The sequence below is a fragment of the Erithacus rubecula genome (genome assembly GCF_903797595.1).
Source record: "Erithacus rubecula genome assembly, chromosome: 13".
Classification (NCBI taxonomy): domain Eukaryota; kingdom Metazoa; phylum Chordata; class Aves; order Passeriformes; family Muscicapidae; genus Erithacus; species Erithacus rubecula.
In genome coordinates, this window is record NC_136665.1 from 18,911,414 (window position 1) to 18,918,246 (window position 6,833).

Here is a 6,833-nt window from a genome sequence, read left to right on the forward strand (position 1 = left end):
GAGAAATAACTCTGCTCCCCAGCACCAGGCACACACTGCTGCCAAATTCTAATTCTCATTGTCCGTGCCATTCACCTGACATTTAATGTGGTGCCAGCTGCTGCATTCTTGTGAAAGCAGGAGTGAGATTTGTCCTCTTTAGGTGAAACCAAAAAGAAATTTCAAAGTCTAAGACATAAACTCCTGGTTTTGTGGGCTGCAAAGAGGCAGCCAGCCCCCATTTCTGTGTTTAAAATCCCTCTCCAGCTCTCCTGGTGTGTAATCAATCATCTCTTAAATCATCTGGCCTCTCCTGCAGCACAAGGAATCTCTCTGGATCCCAAAGTCACATAAAACAATGGAAGGGCAGTGCCCAGGTGTGCTGAGGCAAGACCAATCCCCAGATTTCCAGAAGGCTCCTCCACTTGTGGTTTCAGTCTGGAAAATGGTAAAATAAAACTGAACTTTAATGAACTTTCAGAGGGAAAAAGTTTCTTTGTTTTAATAGAAGCCACAACAAGAGGACATTGCCTTACCTTAGGCTCTGACACTCAAAACCCATCTTCAGTACTCCAGGGATTAAATTATTTTCTGAAAACCAACTCATTCCCACCATTATTACTGCTATAAAGCTGTGAGGTTTTTGCTGCCCCCCTTTTCTATTTTTTTTTCCAAGGCTAGAAATAGATTGAACTGGCACTTCAGGATGCTGAGCTGCAGTTTCAGTTGAGCTCTGTGCTTCACAGAGATTTATCAAAAATGACAAGATTCAACATCTAGGAGATGTCTTGTAGTGCCCAGGAGCTCAAAGAAGATGCAGCAGTTACAACAGCAACCAGAGAGAAATAAGAAAAGTGATAGAAAAAGAAACACGTGATCCTTGAAAATCAAAGCTCTGGCAGGAATGGGCACTTGTGCTGGTCAGCACTGGCCATGAGTGAGCAAAAAATCATTGTCTGCCTCCTCCAAATGAAAACCAGGGAAATCAGCCCTTCATTTCAGTTATAAACTTCCTGGAGGTACCTGTCAGAGCCCACAGGCTGCAGAGTTTTTCCCCTGATCCATTTGCAAGCAGTGTGGAATTGGGTGGAAGTGATGAGTGTCTGTCTGTGATCGTTTCTTCTGAGCTGAGCCATCCCTGGAATGAACACAGAACCTTCCATAAGTGCATTCTCTTTATCACCCATGTGCTTGTAAAGCAAGTTATATGTGAAAAAGGCTAAGGAAAAAATGGAAATATCTGGGCAGTAAATGTGTGTGAACTATAAAATCATCTCCTGAGCATTATCAGCCTTTGCCTGGGCAACTCAACAAACTTAAGGAAACAAACTCTGGTGGCTGAGAGCCCCCTTTCAGCCAGACTCCATCATTCCCACTCCAATGGAATTCAGGTAGATGGGAACTGGATCCCACCATGCAGAAGCAGCAGCATCCTTTCAGTGCTCAGAGCAGGAGCAGGAGATAAAATAGAGAGATAAAATAGAGAGATAAAATACCTGGGGGTGTTTCCAAGTCATGCAGTGAGTCAGGCAGGTCTTTGCAGAGAGGGGAATATCAGCAAGAAATGAGCATACCCAGGTTTCTTCTCACAAATAATGATTCTAACAAACACCTGCAAGAGATAACACTGCTGAACAAAAAGTTGCCCTTACAAAAAGGGATCTGAGAAAGAAATCTCACAGTAAGAGTCAGGGAGGAGGTTGTAGGTCTCCTAATTCCTTTTTAGAGGTCAAAGGCAAATTCCTCCAGCACACAAACCATGCTCCCCTCCACCTGCCAGGACCTTTTGTAGAGATGTGGAACAGCCTGAAGGAGTTGGGCTAATCCAGGCAGGAGCAAAATGGAAACAGCTCCCACAAGACCATTGGGAAAACTTAATCCAATCTTCTCTTGTGAAGCAGATATTATTCCCCTTTTACTTGCCTTCAGTGGTGATAAAGTGCAGACAAAGGAGATAAGGGACTCCACACCTCACATTTCACCACTCCACTAAATACACTCCTCGCTTTTGCTTATCTTTCAGCCTGGTATGGATTTCCTTTTAGTAACCTCCTGAATTACAATCAAATTATACTTTCAGGGCCATTGAATTGCATGGCTTGCAATAGCTTAATGGGTTCTGTTCTGGCTGCTCAGGAAGGGTTTGTTATCCCTGTCTTCTTCTATATCTCAGGGAGCCTTAAGGGCAGTTTCAGTGCCAGGCAGAGCAGCCCAGGCTTCACCCACCAGAGCAAGTGCCACACAGACAGGGCATGGGCAAGTGAACCTGGAGGGAAAATGTTAATAGTGAATGTTTCTTCTTTTGCCTTGCAGTGACAGCCAGGGTTTGGGTGGCACAGTAATCCCAAAATTCTCTCAGACATGAGCTCAGTGTGATTTAATGGCACAATCAATACACCAGGTGCTGGCTGCTCTGCAAAATATTTGAAAATAGATGGAAGTTTGAATGCCCAGAAATGGTGCAGAGTGCCACATTCCTCCTGACAGCTTATCTCTTAGATGGGCTTTTATCCTGCAATAAGGAAGTTGTTTCTTTGTTAGAAACAACTAGAAAAGGGCTCTGCAGCAAACAAAACTCAGAGTGAGGTCGGGAGCTTTGCTGGGCTGAAACCAATTTTTGAATTATACAAACATTTAGATAATTGAAATAGAGAGGGAGAATAAACACTGGCTGCAAGTCCAGAGAGGCCTCTTGTTCTGGAGAGGATCTGGAAGGATCTCAGGGATGCAGAATGTCCTTCCTGCACTGCCAGAGCAGGTCCCAGAGCTGCTGCACTAAAGCAGCCCCAGGGAATCCCTCTGGGTCACCCCAGACACATGGGGACACTCTGGGGGAAGAGCATCTGTGCCTTCAAGGAGGAAAGAACACACAGAGCATGGAGAACAAAGTCTGAGGTGTGTCCTGCTGTGCACAGGGGACAGTGGGGACCTCACACGTGCCAGCACTGTGACCTTGTGCAGCCACCAGCCCGTGACACTCGATGCTTTCCAGCTAAATCAGCAGCTCCCCTGAGAAAAACTGCACACTGGAGATAATCAGAGCAGGAACTGCCTCTGTCTGCAGCTAATGGGTGGGAGATAAAAAATCTCCCTCCTCCCTTTATTCATCCTGCTGTTTGCAAAACCTTATCATGTTTTTTTTCCCAATTGTATTCCCAATAAGCCACCAGGTAAGAAATAGTGTTTGCCAGTCCTGAAGAGAAGTAATCTGTGCTGGCAAAATTTCTCAGGGAATGAACTGTTCAAATAAGATGTGGGAGGGAATTTCCCAATCTGAGGAGCTGTTGAGAGGCAGCAGATGAAAGGAGAGGGGTGCTGGGTGCCACAGGCTGTGCAGGGAGGATAGGCAGTGCCTCCAGCAGCTCAGGGTCCAAAGGAAAATTAATTTCATTCTGAGGGGATCCAAAGTGCTTTTCATGCTGTCCTTTCTTTGAACACTTGGTGATTTAATTTTGCTGAGCTCAGTGAGGGATGAGAAGGAATCTCTAAAGGAGGGAGATCTCCAAGGGAGCTCCTGGGGCAGCTGTGGGGTCACAGTGACCCTCCAACATCTGTGCTTGACCACAATTGTCACTGTTCTGCCCTTCACTTGGAGCAGGGATCACCCTCCAGGAACCAGGAGTTTATTAAGGCAGACAGCAGGATTTCTGCTGGCAAATTCAGGGTGGAACAAGATCATCTCTAAGGTCCCTTCCAGCCCAACCCAACCCAACCCAGCCCATTCAATAATTCTGTGATCAATCTTGCACTGCTTTCCCCAGCATTGACATTTCTGATGCCATAACAAGCTGTTACAGATGTGTTCTACCTTAAAACAAGAGGAGAAAAATGGATGAATATGAAAATAGGCATCATGAATATTCAGATACATTTGCAAATTAAGAGACTTCAACTGTGTCCTTGTCCTTTGTGCGTTTTCCACAAATATTGAAAGGGGAACTCTCCTAGGAGAAGCATTCATCAGCACAGCAAGTTTTGAAGAAGAAATCCACTCAATCTACAGCAAATATGTACAACATGAATATTGTGTGTATTCACAGGAGAAAGATGGTTCTGGGAACCTCCAATTAGGCAGCAGCAGCTTTTCCTATGGTCTCAGGAAAGAACTAAAGAAAAAGGCTTATTTTGATAAATTTTTCATCACAGATTTTTGAAATGGGAAATACAAACATGAGAAAAAAGACAAACTTTTCCCATAAATTATTCCCTCAGAATTCTGAGGGAGGGAATGCCCCCTCCAGCCAGGCTGGGAGCAGCAGCTACCCTAAGTCAAGAGTGCTGTTAACTGTGTGCAGGCTGGGTGTGCTGACCTGCCTGAAAGCTCTGACTTGGAACCCCCAGCTCAGGAATCTGCCAAATTAAATTTTAATAACCCAGCCTTCATCTCTGTGTGCAGCCTGGGTCCTGGGTCCTCCTGCACCCACCCTGGTGCCACCTCTGGCTGAGGGAGCTCCATCCTTGTGTTAAAAACCCACAACCACCCCTTTGCCCCTTCCAAACCACTGCAGAGGATTTGTTGTTGTGTCAGTGTCTCTGAGAACACACCCCAAACCCACAGAACCCAAACCATCAGCATCATCCCCAATTTACCCTTTCAGTTTAATCACCACAATGAAGGGACATGAAAACCTCTCAGTGATTCCACCTGGAGGCTTTTTCCCCACACTGAAACATTGCACACTTGTCCACTTTTGTTGGATTTCCCCCAGAGATGCCCAATAACCTCCAAACAAACCCCTAGAAGTGCCCATTTTGCTTTTCATGGTAAAATGCTGTGAGAGGTCTCTGGGTGGGAGGGAATAACCCAAACAAGAACAATTTTATTCTGGTGTTTGAAGTGGAGTTTTTTAATATCCTGGCCTGTCTCTGAGTTTTTATTTAACTTGGGGAATTTCTCAGTTTACAAAATGGCCCAACAAAGATAATTAGGGTAGAAACATGCCTGACAATTCCAAATACTCCCTGTCAAGCAGATGGGCTAACACCTATTTTTTATTAAATCCCTGTTTTTCAAAGAGTGATACAGTTGTATTAGAAGCAGTGTGTAGGTGGCTCATTTTTCCTTCCTCACATTCCCTTTGACAGTACTTTGAAATAATATTCATCAAACAGTATAAAAGAAGTGAAAGAAATTAATTAAGCAACCTAGAAGGAAAAATAACATGTCTTTCCAACATTATTGCATTATTCAGGTTTATAGTGCTGCACAGTGCAATTTTCTGGGAAGAAAAGGCAGGATAATGGTGTGACCCTGCTCAACTGTGAAACAGCACATTTGGAGCATCACTGGTGATAAAGAAGTTTTCTGTTGAAGATTTTCTCTGAATAGCATGCAATATATACATATATAAATATATATTTGCTCATATATTATTGCTGGCACCTCCCCCAGAAGGAATTGGAGGTTTCTGATCCTCTTCCTGCCTTTTACCATCCAAAGTTGGGGGCAGAGATTATGTCACATTTAATTTCATCTTATCAAGTGAACAAAATCCTGCTTTTTAAAAGTCTCTGTTGTTCAAGGGGGTTTAAACAAGCAGTGTCCAGGTTTTGCCCAGCAGCCACACGTGGCACTGCAGGGCTGGGTTCCAGTTTTCCAGCTGGGATCAGGATTTTCCATGGGCTGCACTCTTCAGGGCACATTCCCACTCCCCTCTGTGTGCTCCTCCAGCCAGCCCAGCCTCACTAATGCAGCTCTCCTATCCCAAATTCTGATTGAATCCCACCAGCACCACTCAGGAATTCACCTGTGGCCTCTCCAGGCACATCCCTGGTGGGAAGTTGTTCATCCATCCCATCCCACTGAGCAGCTCTCACTTGGTCACACACCTTAGGGGACATGAAATTCCAGCACTGCCCTTCCTGCATCCAGCTAAAATAACCACAGGCCACTGGGACCCATCAGCCCCCCAATTCTAAAGAATCCTGATTTAACAGGAGATCACTCACCAAAATAATTTCCAGGTATTTAAACAAAGTACCCATGGAAATCCAAAAATAAAACTGGTTATGAAAACTTGGATGTAAAGAGCTGAGGATCTCTTTGTGAGTGCTGGCAGCCTCCCAGCTGCTTTATTGCACACAATCCTCAGGTGATGCTTAATTTCATGTTCCCATTATCAGCTCTCAGGGTAACACCCCAGGAAAGGCCATGGATGTGACAGCACCAGGCTCTGTCACTCCCACTGGATCTGCTGGGCACAAGGGAGGGGATTAACTGATTTATCCAAGAAACTTCCCAACACATCCTCAATCTTTATCAGGTGCTGGTTTTACTTGAGTAATGCCTCGAGCATCTCTGTCCTCCCACCTACCTGGCCTAAGCCCAGCAGTGAGGACAGACACAGGGCTGCCAGCAGCAGAGCTCCAGCCCAGCTAAACCCAACTCCCATTCTAGGACAGGGCTGGAGTGCCTTTGGTGCCTAAATTCCCTGGGACAAGTCTCCCAAAGCTGAGCACAGGGCTGGGTGCTGCCTCTGATCTCTCCTGCTCTGCTTCCCCCTGCTCAGCTCCTTCCAAGGCTCAGCCTCTAATTGCTTGTAAACCACTTAGGCAGTAAGTGATACAGAAATCCAAGTGGTAATTGTAGCAGAGGCTTGAGATTAATCTATTTTTGGCTTGTCAGACGTTCTTATGGACCTGATTCAAGGCAGTCACTGAAAGCTGTAAAGTGTCCAAAAAAGTGACAGGGAAAAATAGTTTGATTAAAAGCATTCCAGAAGCAAATCCAGCCCTCAAGACACTCTCTGAAAACTATTGGTGCAGCCTGCAGGTGAGGCACTTGTGAACAGAGACCTGGGGACAGCCACAAAAAGTTTCATGTCAAAAAAAAAAAAAAAAATTAAAGGTGCTCT

At 45.1% G+C, this 6,833-nt stretch overlaps 1 long non-coding RNA gene across 1 annotated transcript; it reads right to left on the reverse strand.

The window, feature by feature from the left end:
- Window positions 1-319: 319 nt before the first annotated feature.
- Window positions 320-1,641, reverse strand: LOC306807663. Its single transcript, XR_013775773.1, has 3 exons — window positions 1,476-1,641; window positions 1,003-1,117; window positions 320-417 (listed from the first exon to the last, which is right to left on the reverse strand). It is a non-coding gene; the product is annotated as an uncharacterized lncRNA (long non-coding RNA).
- Between the last annotated feature and the right edge of the window lie 5,192 nt (window positions 1,642-6,833).